At 40.1% G+C, this 19635-nt stretch overlaps 1 protein-coding gene across 1 annotated transcript in view; it reads right to left on the bottom strand.

The window, feature by feature from the left end:
• The window catches only part of Myo6 (myosin VI), a 139270-nt gene extending 121014 nt beyond the window's left edge, over positions 1–18256 (bottom strand). The window contains exon 1 of the mRNA XM_010617825.3: positions 18197–18256. The gene's annotated coding sequence lies outside the window, so the exon portion shown is untranslated. The remainder of the gene's footprint in view (positions 1–18196) is intronic.
• Between the last annotated feature and the right edge of the window lie 1379 nt (positions 18257–19635).

The following is a 19635-nucleotide window of genomic DNA, read 5'->3' as shown; positions in this document are numbered from 1 at the left end:
AAAAAAAAAAAAAAAAAAACACTGCTCTTACTTTTTGGGTAATGACATAAGTAAACAATTTTAATTTCTGTGGCCCAAATTTTCCTAATTTCTAGGCCAATTATATTCTTGAAAATAACAGCTTATTTTGTTAAGAAGATACCAGACACCTCATATGATCACCCAGGGTAACTCATTCATAACAAAGCAAAGTTATTTAAAATGTGCTGGTTGGGTCATGCACAGGAACAAATCCATCTTAATCCAAAACTGAAAAACTTTGAGCCAAGTAACAACAGTGATTATAACTGACCCATGCGTCAAATTATCAGCAGAATATCAGAATTTGGGGGCTTTCACAGTATGAACAATCAGTAACGTGTAAATGTGCTCTTTTTCAAACACAAAAGCAGAGATGGGAAGTGGAATGTCTCAACAAGGGTCATGTAACAGACAGCACAAAGCTCACCCGTGGCAGGCAGACTGGCTGTCACCTGAACTGTACCAACCCGCTCTTCTTTAAAAGTCTGTTCTTATCAGAGCACACTGGTATAAACATTCTGCCACAGGAAAATTTTAACACATATGATTTAGCATCCAAATTTTGTTCAGAAATTAAAAGGACTCAATTATGAGCTGCAAAATACACTGTTGAAAGGAAAAGAAATAGAATTAGTGTTGTTCAAAAGCAACAAAATATTCATCCAGTCTGGAATAGTGGTGCAGCCCTGTAATCCCAGCACTCAGGAAGGCTGAGGTGGGAGGATTGCTGTGAGTTTGAGGCCAGCCAAGGCCTCAAATCAAATTTTAAATCATTAATTCATCTTAAGTCAAATGAAAAATCAAATTCTCTTTGATCAAGATCTTTTCAGGAATGGAATAAACTCAGAAAGGAAGGGCCATAGTAGAACCTTTACCACTTAACCCAATTTCTTTACCACAGGACTATGCTCCTATTGCTTGGATCTGAAAGGTCCCACAAGGGTCTGAGTGCTGCAGGCTTGGTCCCAGCCACAGGTGGTACTAGGCAGGGGTGGAGCCTTCAGGAGGCAGGGCCTGGTGGTGCAAGTCAGGTCAAGGAGAGTGAGCCCCAAAAGGAATGTAGGACCCCGGCTCCTTCCTGTCCCTCTCCCGCTCAGCTTTCCAGCTGCCATGAGGTGACCACAGCACTTCTGCCAAGAGTTCCTGCTGTTAGCACCATGCCACCACTGGCATAAAACCATGGGACAACAACTAGGCAGAAACCTCTGAGACTGTGAACAACAACAACAAAAAGGCCTTCTTCTTTCAAGTGGTTTTGTTGTTGTTTGGTGCTGGTAGTCAAACCCAGGACCACATGCATTCTAGGCAAGTGGTCCACCGCTGAGCTACATGCTCCGCTGCTTAAGATCTTTATCTTAGGTATTCAGATATTTCATCAGGTCCCACAGCCTTATAATGCATGACAATTATTACAATTTTATCCAAACATTAAGAGAACCACAAAGATTACATATTTTAAGTTCACAATTCCTTAAAACATGAAATCCTACCTAGAAAAATCCACAACTAAGCAACAAATCAAAATAAATTCACCAGGCCTGGTGGCACAATCTATAATCCCAGCACTTCGAAGGCTGAGGCAGGAGGCTCTCCATGAGTTCAAGACCAGCATGACCTATATAGAGAAACCCTGTCTCAAAAAACAAAACAACAACAACAAAAAAACAACCAAACAAATTTTAAAAAAATAAATTCAACAGGACTCCAGGTTTTTCTTATTGTATCATTCATTACCATTTCAAACTTACTGCACAACTGTAAGAGAAAAATTAGTCTAGTAATTTTAAATGCCATGGCATCTACAGAACTACACCTGTACGTAATGTTTTATTTACAAATAACTACAAGAAAGTGCCAGAAACATCTACACCAGTGTAGGTTCCTATAAAATTTAATGTGATTAAGTGCTCAGTATAACTTTTAATGCTTAAATGAGGTATTTTTTTACTGAGATTTTTTTAAAAATTACTGAACAATTGGTACTGATTAAAGTGGGGAGTATACCTTATACTTTTAAGAACTGCTGTGAAAATGTAAACTGGGTACATTGCTATGAAAAACAATATGGCAATATACCTATATCAAGCCTTAAGACTAAAAAAAGAGATTGAAGAGGATATAAGAAAATGGAAAGACATCCCTTGTTCCTGAGTAGGAAGAACCAATATAGTGAAAATGACCATATTTCCAAAACAGCTTTCCAATGCAATCCCGATTGAAATCCCAACAGTATATTTCTCAGAACTTGATAAAACAATCCAAAAATTCATTTGGAACCAAAAGATACCTAGAAGAGCAAAAGCAATTCTAGGCAACAGAGACATGGCAGCGAGTTTCACAATTCCCAATTAGTAACTATACGACAAAGCCACTGTGATAAAAACAGCATGTTACTCGCAAAGAAATAGACCAGAGGATCAATGGAATAGGTTACAAGATGTAGAAACAATACCAGACATACTCAGCTACCTCATCCTTGACAAAGGAGCCAACCATCCTCACTGGAGGAAAGACAGCCTCTTCAATAAATGGCACTGGAAAAACTGAATTTCAACTTGCCAAAGATTAAAGCTAGTCCCCTATCTTTCATCATGCACTAAACCAAAATCCAAGTGGATTAAAGATCTAAATATCAAAACAGAAACACTAAACTTACTGGAAAGTAAATTAGTTAGAACTCTTGCAGACACTGGCATAGGAGAAGACTTTATGAACAAGTCCTCAGCAGCATGAGAACTTGCACAAAGAATCAACAACTGGGATCTCATTGTATTAAAAAGTTTTTGCAGTGCAAGAGAATTCACCAACAGAGCTATGAGACAACCTACAATGTGCGAAAAAATTTTACCAGCTACTCCTCAAAGGACTACTCTCTAGAATATATAAAGAATTCAAAAAAATCAGACCCCCCTCAAGTACAAAGACCTGATTCAAAAATGGGCATCTAAAATGAGCAGACTTTACTCAGAAAAATAAGTAAAAGCAGCAAATAAATATATTAAATATGTTCAACATCACTGGTCATTTGAGAGATGCAAATGAAAACAACACTGAGATTCCACCTTACCCCAGAAAGAATGGCTGCCGTCAAGAAATTAACCAATAACAAATGTTGGCGGGGTTGTGGGGAGAAAGGAAGCCTTCTCCACTGTTGGTGAGAGTGCAGACTGCTGCAACCACTGTGGAAGTCAGTATGGAGATACCTCAAAGAATTAGGATTAGGGGTCCCATTTGACCCAGCCATCCCTCTGCTGGATATCTTTCCAAAAGAATTGAAAAAATCATGCCACAGTGATATATGCTCACCCATGTTTACAGCAGCAGTTTGTAATAGCTAAAACTTGGAAACAGCCCAAGTGCCCATCAGCTGGAGACTAGATTAAAAGAGATGTGTGGGTTTTTTTTATAAAATGGAGTACTACTCAGCCATAAAGAACAAGCAACTGGAGACATTTATAGCTAAATGGATGCACATTGAGGCCATACTCTTAAGTGAAATAAATAGGACACACGTGTAAATACCAAATGTTTCTCTGATGTGAGAAACTGAAAGTGTAAATAAGGACTAAAATGAATAACTGACAATGTGAAATAGGAAGAAAAGGTCCAAATGGGTAACAGAAGTGGGAGGGGGAGGGGAAAGGAAAGAAGGGAAAAGAAAAAATATGAGAAAAGGAAAAAATGGCAACAAAGTCTTTGTAAACAGGCAAGGGTGGAGGAGTTGAAGGGAGGGCAGGGGGATGGGGGAAAATAAGAACCAAGACACATCATGTAAAGGTACAAGATCCCAATGATAAATGTAAATTATTGAATGCCTAAAATGTACCAATAAAAGAATTTAAGAAAAAAAAAGTCTTAAAATTATTCAGATTTTTTGACTTAGCATTCTGACCTCTAGGCAACTCTCCTTTAAAAACATGAGAGGTTTGTCTACAAAACATTCCCTGAAACGGTTGTAGGAAAGAGAAGGGAAGATAGGAAGGAATAAGGAGGCGGCAGAAGGAGGAGGCAGAGGTACAGGCCAAAAAGGAAGAGGAGAAAACAAAAGGAAAATGAAAAAAAACTTAGAAATAGGAGAGTTAACTAAATTACAAGATGATATAATTCAGCATTTGAAGAACATCAGTCATGAGTTTGATTGTTCAGTAAGAGCCTTGGTGAAAAGCCAAGGCCTCAGGTGAGGAACACCTACACAAAACTGCTGTGGGGACTCAGTGAAACACCAACTACTTCAACCCTAGCATGCACTTTCTTTGTGTTAACATATTTAAAATTTAAAATTAAAACTGGCAGTGGTTTTTTCTGTAAAATGACTGTGTACTCAGGACCCGAGTGTGATCCCCAGTACCCGCCAAAAAAATGAATGCAGCAAGTAAACATTAAGTACCTAGCTACCTAACAAATATTATGCCACTATATACGTATATATGCCACTATATATATATATATATATATATGTACATATATTTATATATTTATATTTTTTTCTGAGAAATATTCAAGTAATCTTGATGCAACACAATAGAGCAAATAACCAAGTTCATTTTATTTTTTTCAGAACTGTCTTAGAAAAAATTTAAAGAAGAAAAAACCTACTAGGAAAACAATAATTTTCCACAATGCCAAGAAAGAGAAATTTCTAAACTGCAAATCTATCTAGTTTTAAAATCTCTCAAAGATAAATTAGATTCATTCATAGGAAAATGGATACATATTGAGGCCACACTCAAGTGAAATAAATAAGACACGTGTAAATACCAAATAGTTTCTCTGGTGTGAAAAACTAAAAGTGTAAATAAGATCCATATTGTATAACTGACAATGTGAAATAGGAAGAAAAGGGCTAAAGGTTTAGGGGAAATGGGAAGGGTAGGGGAAGGAAACAAGGGAAAAGAAAGAATATGAGAAAAGGAAATGGGCAGGGGAAGGGGGAAAAATAAGAACCAAGATCTGTCATGTAAGGGCACAAGATCCCAATGATGAATGTAACTGTACTGTACATTTAAAAAGTACCATAAACTCAATAAAAATGAATAAAAAGTCTCAAAGGAGCCGGATGTGGTACACAGGTCTGTATTCAACTACTTGGGAGGCTGTGGCTGGAGCTCCTATAAGCCAAAAAGTTCATGACCAAGCTGGACAGCACAGCAAGATCTCAACTCTTTAAAAAAAAGAAAGAAAGAAAAATCTTAGCAGGGCGTGTGAGCACACACCTGTAATCTCAGCATTCTGGGAGGCTGAGGCAGGAGGACCACAAGCTCTAGCTCTGCCTCAGCAACACAGCAAGACTGTCTTAACATGGGCGGCACCCTGAGGCTATCATTCAGTGCAAAGGTCCTGAGTCCTAGTTCAATCCCCAGTGGCACTAAATCATTTCAATTTTAAATTTTTTTCTCAAAGTTTCCCCAGTGTTTGTAACAGTATTCAAACTCTGGCTTCACCAGAACCCTGCAGTCCTGGGATTAACAGAGCTCTATCCAGACACCCCAGAGTGCTCTGCATGAGAGCAGGGGGTGGTCCCCAGCAGAGAAGCCTGGCTTTCCCAATCCTTTCTTCAGAGCTCTGAAGACGATCTATGTATGGACCAAAAGGAGAGACATAAAAAGCAAACACGAGACGACAGTCTGTGTCCCTGAGGAGGGCACCCTGGCCTGTGTGACCGGAAGGGCCCTTCTCCCTGCCTCTTTTGGGTCCAGCTTCCCCATCCACACACAGGGTGCAGGCTGCCTCCCCTGTGCTCACAATCCCTCTCTGTGCAGTGCCCCTCAGTTCTCCACTCACCCTGTCCTCACAAGCCTCTGTCATCCTGCAGCCTTCTGCCCTAGAAGAAAACTTCCACATTCTGCAAAGCTGCCCTACAAGGCTAACAGGGAAAACCAGGCTAAGAGCAGAATACTAAAACTGTGCTACTTTGCGTCAGAGTGCATTACAACAGGAATAAACCCAGTTTTATCAAAATCCAATCCAGGGCCGGCGATTTAGCTCAGTGGTTCTGCCACCTGCCTTGCAACCACAAGATCCCAAGTTCGATCCCCGGTACAACAACAACAACAAAAATCCAGATTTCTTTAATCAAACTTGCAACACATAAGAAAATACCTTGGAGAACTTTGCCTCTCTTGCAGATTCATTAGCAAGCTTGACTCTGATTTACCTAAAATTAGACAAGAGTACCCTGGATTCTCCATAGGATATTAAAAAGAACTGATTCTAGAGCCGGGGATTTAACTCAGTGGTGCCATACCTGCCCTGAAAGTGCAAGGTTCTGAGTTCAATCCCCGATATGAAGAAAATCAACAATAACAAAAACCACAATTGATTCTGGTAAGATTGAAACAAAGAAGTACTGCATGAAACAACAACAACAAAAAATGTCAGAAATGAAAATAAGGTATCATCACAGATCCTACAGACATCAAAAATTTTAACACTTGATAACAGTAAACTTGTTTTGAAATTTTAGATAAACCAAACAACTTCCAAGTAAAATAATAACTTGCCAAAATGAGCAAAGGAAGAAAGGGAAAAGAATAGTAGTCTATGAACTCAAAGAAATCAAATCTGAGCAGGGCTTGGTGGTGCACACTCGGGAGGCTGAGGCAGGATCGCTGTGAGTTCGAGACCAGCCTGGGCTACATAGTGAGTTCCAGGTCAGTCTCAACTACACAGTGAGACCCTGTCTCAAAAAAAAAAAAAAAAGAAATCAAATCTGCATTTAGATACTGCAGATATAATAGAAACACCAGGACTATCTGCCATCACCAGTAACATCTACCAAATGACACATGTATAACTCTCATGCAAAATATTCCACAACTCATTTGGAAGACAGAGTAACCTTAACAATAAGATTCATCAACATAAAGGTAAAAATTTGAAACAAAGCCAAATCTAATCACAATTAAATTCGCTAAAAAATAAATGTAGAATATATGATTACCAATTTTGGTTTATTCTAACATTACTCAGGATTACTATCAGAGTAGTGCAGGGCCCACCAGATGGATAAAGTTTAAACTGACAACAATAAATGCTGACAAAGATTCAGAACAGAACTCTCATATACTGCTTACTATACCCATGGAAACTCTACCCCCAGATACAGGCTGAGTACCCTGTATGTAAAATGCTTCAAACTCAAAAGTGTCTGATATTTCTTCAGACCCCAGTATTGCCAATAAATAAATAAATGTGTGTGAACAGTTTTTTTGGAAGATGTACATATATATAAAATGGTATCTTCTGGATGGCACCCAGGTCTAACAAACATGAATTTTATGTTTCGTACACACTTCATACACATAGTCTGAAGTTAATTTTACACAGTTCTTTCAGTGAACCTGCGTTTTGACTGTGGCCCATTACACAAGGTCAGGTGTGGAATCCTCCCCGTGTCTTCATGGTGACTCAGTGTCAGGGTCCAGATTAAGGATGCTCCACACGATCTACCCAGGAGACACAGGCATCTACATAAGGACTGCGAAAGTCAGTATCTACAGCGGCTTCACTGGTCACTGCCCCAAACTGGAAACAATTCTAATATCCAGCAACAGATGAACAGATGAATACACATTCATGCAATGGAAAATTACTCAGAAATCGACAGCACTGAATACAGACAGCCACCGTGTGATGAATCTGAAGAGCATTATTCTAAGATCCCATTTCTATGAAATTTTAAAACAGGCTAAACTAATCCAAACGACAGCAATCAGGTAAGAGCCTGTCAGAAGCTAACAAAAGGAGGTGTAATTAACTACAAAGGGAACCGACATGACCTTTTAGGTAAACAGAACTGTATCTCAGATTAATATTTCTAAACAGGTGGAATTCGCCTGTGTGCATACCTCAATTAATGTAATTTTTAAAAAACAATCATTAGCGCTCATCACATAACAGTAGGAAGTCTGATAAAATTTAACAGACAACTGTGATGAAAAGAAAAGACGCTCAAGAAAGAAAATGAATTCATTAATTTGATGCGGGTGTCTAAGGGAAAAGAAAGCTCATACTGGGCTGGAGATTTAGCTCAGTGGTTTCATCACCTGCTTTGCAAGTGCAAGGTCCTGAGTTTGATCCACGGTACCAAAAAAAAAGACACAACAAAAGAAAGCTCATATTATCAGGAAAATATAGAAAGAGCCCCCTCCTTTAAGAGCAGAAACAAGGTGAGGATATTTCCTTCTACCACTTCTACTCAGTGTTTTACCTGAAGTCTTAGTCAATGTAGAAAGGTATAAGAAACAAAAAGATATAAGAACTGAAAAAACAAGGAAACATCCTATGTGCAGAGAGGGTTACACAGAAAGAAAAATATTTTTAAACATACAGTTAATGTATAAGTGAGTTTAGTAAGTTTCTGAAGTATAAAATCCCCACTTAGGAGCACATGGGGCTTTGAGGGGACATCTAGATTTAAACAAGAAAATCATACATTTTGATCATCTCATGTATATATAAAGACAGAGAAGGATAAAGAAAACACGGTAAGGCAGTCATTTGAGGAATTTGGGCAGCAATTCTTTGTACAGTTGTTTGCTTGTTTGTGTATTTTTTTGGTACCAGGGATCAAACTAGGGACCTTGCGCGTGCAAGGCAGGCAACAGCACCACTGAGCTAAATCCCCGGCCTCGTACAGAACTATTCATACAACTGCTCTGAAATAATGAAATTAAAGTTAAGTAAAAGTTAAAACAAAAAGCCAGGCATGGTGGCACAAACCTGTAATCCCAGGGTTCATGAGGCAGAGCCTACAAATTCGAGGCCTCCCTGGGTTATATAATAAGCTCAAGGCCAGCTTGAACCACATAGCAAGACCCTGTCTCAAAAAACAAAACAAAACAAAGTTAGTACAAAAAAATATGAAAATAATATAGAGAGGACAAGAATTTAGCTTGGTGGTTCCACCGCCTGCCTCGCAAGCACAAGGTCCCAAGTTCGATCCCCGGTACCAAAAAAAAAAAGAAAAGAAAAAAAAAAAAAAGAAAAGAAAAGAAAAGAAAAGAAAAGAAAAGAAAAGAAAAGAAAAGAAAAGAAAAGAAAAGAGAAAAGAAAACTAAAAGATAGTACTATGAAAAAATAACAGACTTAAAATAAGTTAAGCAATGTACCGTGACCCTAGATGATAAGACTTAAACTATACAAATCCATTCTCTCCAAAATAATTTCTACATTCAAATTAATTGTGAAATTCTAACAGATTTTCTTTTTTTGAATTTAACAAGCTGATTCTCTAAAACATATATAAGAATGCAAGGGCTGGGCCGGGGATTTAGCTCAGTGGTTCCACCGCCTTCTTGCAAGCGTAAGGTCCCAAGTTCGATCTCCGGTACCAAAAAAAAGAATGCAAGGGCCAAGTATAGCCAAAACACCCTTAAAGAATGTCTCAACAGGAAGACGCACTATAAAGCTACAAGAGCATGGCAGTGTGTAACACAGCATTAGTAGATGGATGAAACAGAGCAAGAACACACCTGTATGAGCATGTGCTTGATTTAATCAAAACAATGGAGAAAGGTGAGCTTTTGAAGAAATGCTACTAGGAAAACTGGATATCCATTAGGGAAGGGAAGGAAATGTGTGCCCTCCTGCCATAATACACAAAATTATATACAGCTTAGAAATCTACATGGAAAAGACAATAAAACTTCTATAAATTCAAAAAGAAAACTGTCTTCATGACTTGGGAATTGAGAACTTGTTAAACAGGATTCAAAAGATATTGATCACAGTGGTTCCGCAGCCTGCCTTGCAAGTGCAAGGTCCTGAGTTCAATTCCCAGTACAAACACACACACCCCACAAAGGGGAAAACGCATGAATCTCCTCTGGTTTGGATTTGCACTTCCCTGACAATATAGTGATGCTCAGCACTTTTTCATATGCTGTCAGCCATTTGTATGCTTCCTCTGAGAACTGTCTGAGTCTTTTGTGCATTTTTAAATGACATTATTTGCGGGTTTTGGATGGGTGGGTGGGTGAATTTTTACTGCTGAGTTCCTTATATACTCTGAATACTAATCCACTAATAGTTTACAAATATTTTCTCCCACTCTGTAGCCTGTCTCTTCATTCTGCTGTTTCCTTTGTTGTGCAGATGCTTCTTGGTTTGATGTAATTTTATTTGCCTAGTATTTATAGTATTTCTCTTATGTCTTCCTGTGTTTTCTTCTAGTTTTACTTAGCCCAGTTACCATTAGTACAATCAAAAAGACAAAAAATAAGAAATGTGGGCAAGCATACAAAGAGGAAACTCTTGCATATTGTTGGTAAGAATGTAAATTAGCACATCCATCATGGAAAGTCCTCAAGAAACTCAAAACAGAACTACCCACATGATCCAGTTATCCCACTGATGCATACATATGAAAAGGAAGTGAAACTCTTACATCGAAGAAATATCTGCATTCCTACATTTACTTCAGCACTATTCACAACAGTCAAGCTACAGCATCAACTCAGATGTCCCTCAATAGATGAGTAGATTCTAAGAGCAGTATATTCACAGAATAGAATATTATTCACCCATAAAAAGGAAATCCTACTGCTTATTCCAACACGTGTACAGCTAGAGGATGCTGTCATAATAACGCATGAATAGATCGATGAAAGAGAACAAGAGCTATACAAATAGGAATATGTCCTTGATTTAAACAAAGGAGGCAATAAAAACAATGGAGAGAGGTGAAATAAGCTCATGACAAAAAGACAAATACTGCATGTTCTCATTCATTTGTGGAAGCTAAATACTAGTTGGTTACACAGAAATTGAAAGCAGAAAAGAAGTTACTATAGGTTATGTGGGGTAGGGGGTCCAGAATAGTGAGAGACTGGGCATCTAAATAGAGTTAAATAGGAAGATGTCACTCTCATGTTCTACAAACAGTAGGGTAACTCCATCTAACAATTATACATTTCAAAATAACAAAAGAAATTAAAAATTCCCAATTATATTGAGAAGAGAAAAATACTAATTACTCTAATTGATCATTACAAATTATACACATTATTGAATTATCATACTATTACCCCATAAATAAGTGAAAATCTACGTCAATTTTTTAAAAATGTGTAGGTCTGACAAAAGAATAGTGAGTGATCTTAATTACTACACTACTGTGCTTGCTTCAGCAGCACGTATATTACTTACTACATTACTTTTCTTAAAAATGCAGTTCAGGACACTTTTCAGCTTCGCTTACTTAACGGCTTATTTGCTAGTTGTTGTTCTTTAATATGAGAAAGCTTGCTACTCTGCTTCAAAAAATCAACTTGGAAAAAAATCTCCTATGAACAAATACATCTTCCATATTATACAGAACTCGCTCCTCTATTTATAAGAAACAAAACAGACTATATTTATTTACATTCCTTTCTCCTTCTTCCTAAGTTGTAAGAGGCTGTCATGTTGGCAATCAATAAAGTATCCAAAAAAATAAAGAACTAGATGAGTTAGTGAAAACTTACACATGCTCAACAAAAACACCGCACATACGATAAACCCGTATCTTAAGGACAAATAAAAGTATATAACTGAACACAAAAACATAATCATTTCCAAAGAGACTCCTTACATCATCACACTGGTCCTTCCTCTACCAATCCAAAAGGGACCGAGCTGAGTGTGATGGCTCATGCCTATAATCCCAGCTATTTATGAACCGGAGGCAGGAGCACCACAAGCTCTGGAACAGCTCAGGGAAAACAACAAATCCCAAGGGCCGGGGATTTAGCTCAGTGGTTCTGCCTCCTGCTTTACAAGCTCAATGAGCCAAGTTCGATCCCTGGCGAACCCCGGTACCAAAAAAGAAAAAGAAAGAAAGAAAACAACAAATCCCTGACTCATAAAAGTTTTTTTAAAAAATTTTTAAGGTAGAAAAAAGCGAACTATCGTCCAGTTCGTAACAAATTCAAACTACAGCCATCCCTCAGTCACCAACAGGTGGGTGCTTTATTCCTTTCACTGTGCCCTCTTTCTTTGCCTCTAAACAAACTTTCTTTTCATGCTGCTCTGCTCTTCACTGGCGCTCATAATGCTTTGCTTGGCTTCTCCTACATGATGCTACTACACTCCTAATTCTGGCTTTCAACTTCACCTCCATTCTCTGTGGCCAACCCTGGTTATTTCAGACTTCCTTCCCAAAGTGTAAACCTTCAAGTGAAGTTTCTCCAGTTCCAGATCTCTCATGCCCTTCATCCAAAAGATCCTCCCACCATAATCCTCTTGTAAAACTGATAAACAAGAAGTATCTGCCTTCTCCCTAAAACAAAGCCTGTATTTTTGCCTTCACCATTTTAAAGGGGTCACAAATACAAGTAATATAACTGTGTTTCAAACTACATAATAAATTTCTAATTCTCCTAAAAATGCTGGAAGACACTAAATGATAAAATGACTGTAAGAAGGTGAATCCCGGGTAAGAACAGAGAAGCCTTCACTGACTGCGCCTTTTTTTGTTGTATGAAGATCTCTTTATTTAGGTTGTTTTCCGATGATGTGTTCTTAGCTTTATTTGTCAAGAGATACTGTTTACCACCTTCACACATTCAACTGAATTGGTTTGGACTCTGTCACTGTGTAGTAAGGAGAGAATTTCCACTGGTTATAACAGTATCAACAGATCTAACCATACACGAATCATAAACATTAAAACTTGTTTTCATAACTTAACCATTTTATCAATACCCCTTACAGAGTATATCAAATTGCTGCTTGCTGTTTGGGGTGTGTCAAGTAAGGGGAAGGGCAGAGGAAGGGGGAAAGGAGGAGGTTATGTCAGTGAGAAGAGAAGGAGGGGAGAGAATTGTCAACAGGAGAAAACAGACAGGAAGCTGGACTCTGTGGGAATTATCTGTGTAGCTGGGGGAAGGGACAGTGCTGAGGGGTTTGCAGAGTATACAGGTGAGAAGAGGTATGCAAATGGGTAGAAGTGTATTCGAGATTGGGGGAGCTGGGAGAGTGCTGGAACATGTTAATATATTTGTAGCTAGCTTTGCTTGGATTCTCTAAGCTCAGTTTTGACAGGGATTACCCTGAGGTACTGTTTAAATCACAGCATTGGTTAATTCCTCTTCTCCAATGCACTTACAAGGGCCCCGCTATATACCTATACACCAAGTAATAAGAGACCAGGAGGAAGGCAAGGAGGCAAGACAGGGAAGAACAGAAGAGAGAAACGGACAGGGAGAAAAGAAAGTAAAATAAATCCACAGAAGAGAAGGAGCATAAAAGGGAGCAGGAAAAGGGAAAATCCTAAAGAATAAAGCACAGTAATATAATAAAGCAACACCTATAAAGAAGCAAGAACCAGAAGAAAAAAACAATGCCAAAATAATCCAGAAAAACAAGTGAGGAAACAATAGTAAAAATAAAAACCTTCACACGGTTATTACAGGACTGACCCAGAGCACCCACGTACCCTTTTGTACACTCGAGGCAGTGCGTGATCCGGGTATTACTAACAGAGAAGCCTCGCCTTCACTGACTGCGCCTTTTATTGACCCGTTAGACTGACACATGGTCCAAGGCCTTGTCTCATGAGCTATCAGATACTACTGCAGAGGTGGAACCTGCCGACTCTAAAAAGTATTTCACTATTAAATAATCCCATCCTGTGAGCTGTCACGGAAACACAACAGGAGACAATGAGAGGAATGTCCCAAGCCTCACGTCAGAGTCTACTTTCAGGCCCTCGTTTCAGGGACCGGGTTACCAGGGAGGGAACGCGGTCATGTCACCCATGCAGCGTTCTCCATTCAAAGTCAAAACAGGACTGTACGCCTGCGGCCTGTTTCCCAAAGGACAGAGAGAACTAAAGCCTTCGGAGAAGAGCAGAAACACTTTGAGGAAAGAGGGTGATCAGCAAGCGATCTGGGGACTATTTGTTCTCCTGTGAAAAGCTAAATTTGCAACAAGTAAATTTCAGAGAGGGCCATGAAAACAGCCAGCACCCCTGGTCAAACAGAAAGAACCTGTGTTCAGTTTAGGAGACAGTGAGCACAAAAATAATAGATATGAGGCAGGGAAACAAGGACAGAAGAAGAAAGGAAACTTGAGCAAGGACGAAAAGGGCAACAACCAGAGCAACAGGCTGGTTAAGAAAATGTAAGTCATGCAATAGGGTAAACTAAACCAGTATCAGGCGAACAGGACACTGGGCAAGATTTGTACTAATCACTACATTAAATCACTAAAGTATATATCTTTTTCTTTCTATTTCTATTTTTAATCAGTCATAAAGGATTTTAAAAATTTCTGTGGAAGCAGCAGCATTCAGATGCCATCATCTTGGGCCGTGGATTTAGCTCAGTGATACCGCTGCCTGCCTCACAACCGCAAGGTCCTGAGTTCAATCCCTGCTATCAAAAGACAGGGAGAGGGGTGGGGGGACAGAGGGAAGGAGAGAGACTAACATCTTGAATATAATGGTAAGAAAAGACAGAAACTATGGCAAATCCATAACAACATAAAGCTATGTTACTGATACAAAGTAAGATAATTCATAATAATTGCATTTCAACCCATCATTAAATTTTTTTGGGGGGGTACTGAGGATTGAACTCAGAACTTTACGCTTAAGAGACAGGCTGCAGAACCACTGAGCTAAAGCCCCAGCCCAACCCATCACTAAATTCTAACAAAACATCCAGCACAAATTCACACTGAAAACACAAAGGAAAATGTGTTCGTGAAAATTCTATTAGGTGTGTGAAACCCACTCCAAAGTCGTCCCCATTACCCTGACGGCACTGTACCAGACTCTGCTCGCTTTAATACTTGAAGTAAGATTACTGAGAATAATGTCTCACCTGGAATCCCAGCACAGGTCCTCACCTGCCCATGTGCGGTTTAGGTACAGCCCACTCCCTCCATCTCTTTGTCTTATCCTGAACAGAACGGTTTCTCCATGTGACGAGAGAGGAAAGCCTGCTCAGCCGTGTTATCACTGCAGAGATCCACCTGTCCGCTCTGACGGGGCCCTCGGGGGTTCCCCCACTGTACTCACGGTCAGGTCCCCCAAGTGCACCCTGTGCGCCACCTCGTGTCCTGTGTCCCACCCATGCCTCAGAGAATCTCCCTGAGCACACAACTCCTCTCCAAAGTTTTCTACTGCACCTCTTCTCAGGATTAGCTAGGTACTCCCTCCTCCGCCCCCCTCTATGTTTTAGGTAGTGCTAGTTTCCCTCTGCTTTATTCTGTGCTCTGTTGTGACATTTTAATCTCTCCCTTGATTTTAGGAAGAGAACCACGTTCTGCTTATGCAGAAGGGGCCAGCAGCTACTACAGCCCAACCTGCCGCATACAGGAAACTTAATATCTGTTCACCGCAGCGAATGTCCTCAGCAGCCCCGAAGGCTGCGCAAAGCTTGGAACAGTCTCCCAGGCCAAGGTGAAGGATTCTGAGGAGGCAGACATGCATCTCTGTTAGTTCACATGGACAAAAATCTCAAATCTAGGATATATCTTACTCTCTGCAAAGACCAAAAAACTCATAGTATACTTAAGGAGACTTTTTACATCATATATTTAAAGTATCCTAGGGCCGGGGATTTAGCTCAGTGGTTCGGTGGCCTGCCTTGCAAGCTCAAGGACCCGAGCTCAATCCCTGGTACCAAAATAAAGAAAGAAAGAAAAAAAGTGTCCTATTTGAACAGTGATGTAGGGCCCAGGATTTGGCTCAGTGGTTCCACCGCCTACCTCGCAAGCAAAAGGTGCCAAGTCGGATCCCTGGTACCAAAAACAAAACAAAACAGTGATGTTTACCTAAAAATGTTAGTGAACACAACATAAGAGTTCCTGCAGTAAAACTAACATATTACAGTATCAAAAATGAAAGGCAACTGCATCAATTAAAACACTTATACTGCTTTTAATAATGAAAATATTTTTAAAGCTTTTGGGGGGCGGTTGAGCTCATGGTTGGAGGGGTGAGACAGGGTCTGGCCATGTAATTCCAGCTGGCCTTCAACTCACTTGTAGCCCAGTTGAAATCACAGTGATCCTCTTGTCTCAGCCTCCCAAATGCTGGGATTATAAGCATGTGCCACCACGCCTGATCTCTAAAGCATTTTTTAGTAAGAACTTAATTAACAATCAAAGTCAAACGGCAGGGCTGGGGATTTAGCTCAGTGGTTCACCCACCTGCCTCACAAGCGCAAGGTCAAGCGCAAGGTCCCGAGTTCCATCTGCAGTACCAAAAACAAATGAACAAAGTCAAATGGCAGAATAATTAGGGGAATGATCAGCTTATATTCTAGTTCACTTTGAAAACATTTCTCTCAAGAAAATAAAACCTAGCTGGGTGTGGTGGTGCACGCCTGTAATCCCAGCACTCGGGGAGGCTGAGACAGGAGGATCACTGTGAGTTCGAGACCAGCCTGGGCTACATAATGAGTTCTAGGTCAGTCTCAATTACACAGTGAGACCCTGTCTCAAAAAAACCAAAAAAAAAAAAAGAAAGAAAGAAAATAAAAACTAAAATTTAATTCTTTTACAACTATCCTCTATATTAAGGCAATAAAAAATACATAAATTAAATATAAAACAATCAAATAAAACTGTTTACTGGAATAGTCTCAACCAACCACAAAATACAGAAGAAAATGTATTGTATTGTACAATATTTGTAAAGTGCCTCATTCAGACTTTGACCATTGTAAGTAACTTGTAAGCAAAACACAGAAAAACACTAGCAAAAATAGAATTCATGTCAGAGAAAATTATTTTCAAACTTGATTGTGTGTTTTATAGTATTTTGGGTTTTGTTTTCGTTTGGGGGGATTTTTGGGGCAGAGGGTATTTCTGTATTTTGAAAAGGAGGTCTCCTACATTCCCCTGGCTACCCTCCAGTTCCTGGGTTCCAGCAACCCTCCTGCCTCAGCCTATGGAGCAGCGAGACTCAGGTGCTCACCACCAGCCTGGCTTCAACATTTTACAGCCTCCTTCGGTACCACATTCCGATGTGCTCACCACATAGACCATGCCACTATTAGCCAAACACTAACACAGCACATGTGAAATATGAGCCAAAACTGTATTACCACTTCTCTGCTTTCTAAGCCATTTTAACATTTATAGTTATTTTTAAAGTCCACTAAGTCAGAATTATAATAGTGTGTCCGTGTTCCGTATTTCATTAAACACATTGTGTTTTGTCAAGTTTCAGAATGTTCGCCAAGGTCTTAGCCTTCTAATTGTCTGTTTCTTTTAAATGTAAAGTCTGTGTTTCAAACAGCCAACAATGTCTATGTGAAGAATTATCCAGAAAATTGTATTTTATCCATCTCTACCACTAAATGCTGATACATTCCCTTACGAAAGATACGAAAACATAATCAAAACAAAAACAAAATGCCTTTCACCTTTCGGGTGATTAAAAACTAAGAAGCTCTACCGCTGAGCTGTTCCAGCCAGCAGGACTGTGACCTCGCAGACCCTGGGAGAGGCACGGAGGGCAGAGGGACGCCAGGCCACTCCCTCGGGCTCTTACCCGCCGGCCTTGGCCTTCAATATCCCAGTCTGGCCCAGAATTTCTACTTGAAGAAAATAATTTCTGAGAGAGGAACACAATATACTCAGCTTAAATTAAAGACAAGATTTTTCACAGAACTGACACTGAGCATCTTTTACAGCAGGGCAAAGTACTAGGCTGACTGAAGGCAAAGACTAAACCCCAAGTATTTATAACCAACTGAAGGAAAAAGAGAGTACACTGCGGCATTTAAAGTGCTGACACAAAGGAGGAGGACGGCTGCGAAGGACAAGGACTAAGACAAAGGACAAAGGAATGGGCTTTCCACCTTTGTAATAAAGGCAGCTAGAGTGACATCTTAGAGCCAGATACGCTCCACGGTCCACAACAACAAAACAAACATCACTGTGCTTTATGCATCTGCATTCCAACCATCTTGCAAATGCTACCAATTGTTATTAAGAATGATTAATGGACTCCATTAAAAAGCCCTTCCTCATTAAAACTCCATTCCTCAATAAAGGCAGCACTATAACTTCTGATGTAGGCCATATTCTCTCAGACAAACTCACTACTAACAACTAGGTATGGAAGTCGTTCACAACAACAAAACAACACTAAACAAAACTGGGCTAAAGCTCTGCACACGCACAGCCCTCCTGGAAAGGGGGAGATTCTTTCAGGGCAGCTCACCACCTGGCCTACCTGGCAGTCTGCTCCCCGACCCTCCACGGGAGCCAGCCCGGCTGTACCTGCTGTCCCCGCACAGTGCAGGCAGGCAGGCCAAGGCCACCCTGGAACCCGAGGTGGCTCCTTTCTAACCTGGACCGCAGCCAGCGCCCGCTCACTGGGAGCCTCCCGGCCAGGGCCAGCCCAGCCCTGGGCCCACAGCCAAGGCGGCAGGGCCTCCTGCACCCTCCCAGAGGTGGCCCGCACCTTGCTTCTGCACCTGCTGTGAGACACAGAAGAATTTGCTTAGCCCAGTTACCATGCACACTCAAACCTTACCAGTGGCAACGGGGTCACTACAGACTCAGTCCCGGGAGGATCATACTGATTGGAGAGAACGCACTGGTCCCCTGGGATAAAACTACTGCACAAACAGTGCCTTCTTTACAATGTATAAACAGCGCCAAAGTATAATCTTGCATACATAAAAGAATTCCCTCCCTAAAGTGCTTCCACAAGTTTTTAAGCACCACTAGTACTTCTCAAAGGGGAAAGTTAGATGAAGAGGGGAATGGAAAGAAAGAATTCCTTTCCTTAATTTTCCTAAGGGAAAAAATTTTGGGGTAGTGCTAGAGATTGAACCCGGGGCCTCTCACATTCCACAGGCAGGTGTTCTACCACTGAGCTACATCCCAGCCCTCCTAAGGAAAATTTCAAAGAACTATATCAAAATTGTAACTATTACTTAAAATGTAACTTTTATTTTTTTAAATGTTGAAGTATTACATAAGAGTGAAAATATGTCAGGCATCACAGTGCACACCTGTAATCCCAGCACTGGGGAGGCTGAGGCAGGAGGATTGCCACAAGTTCAAGGCCAGACTGGACCACATAGTTTAAGGTCAGCCTGAACTACAAAGTGAGACTCTGTCTCAAAAAAAAAAAAAAAAAAGTAAAAATTGACCCATTACTTCAGCCCATTTCAATAAAGTCACATAAAATATTCATTGTCTAACAGGAAAAAAAGTATCTAATGGAGACTAAAAAGATATCAGCAATTTGTTGATAAGGTACATGAATGCATGAAAGAAATCCCAAAATGAAAGATAAATTTATTCCCATGATTGGTCATTGAGAGTCCATCAATCATTTAAACCTGGGTTATCTTTAATATCATTTCAAGACAAATCACCAAAACAAACAAAAAGTCACTGCATGGCTTCACTTTCCAGGAAAGGTTCTGCGTTCTGAGGGTGCACCATGGGAAGAGACAGGAAGGACAGCGTAACACGGAGGTCAGACGTCCGAGGAGTCAAAAATGCCTTCATGCATAATTAGTTCTTTAAAAATCTGACCCCCGCCCCATACAAAAGCAACTCATTTTGTTACTCATTACAGAAAATTCATAGAACCAAAATAAAACAAGTACAAATCTATGATATTTCTATATAGAGATAATCACTGCTTTGGGGGAG

The sequence above is a fragment of the Fukomys damarensis genome, unplaced genomic scaffold, assembly GCF_012274545.1.
Source record: "Fukomys damarensis isolate Sample0158 unplaced genomic scaffold, DMR_v1.0_HiC HiC_scaffold_27, whole genome shotgun sequence".
Taxonomy (NCBI): Eukaryota; Metazoa; Chordata; class Mammalia; order Rodentia; family Bathyergidae; genus Fukomys; species Fukomys damarensis.
This window is presented reverse-complemented; position numbering and strand designations above follow the sequence as displayed.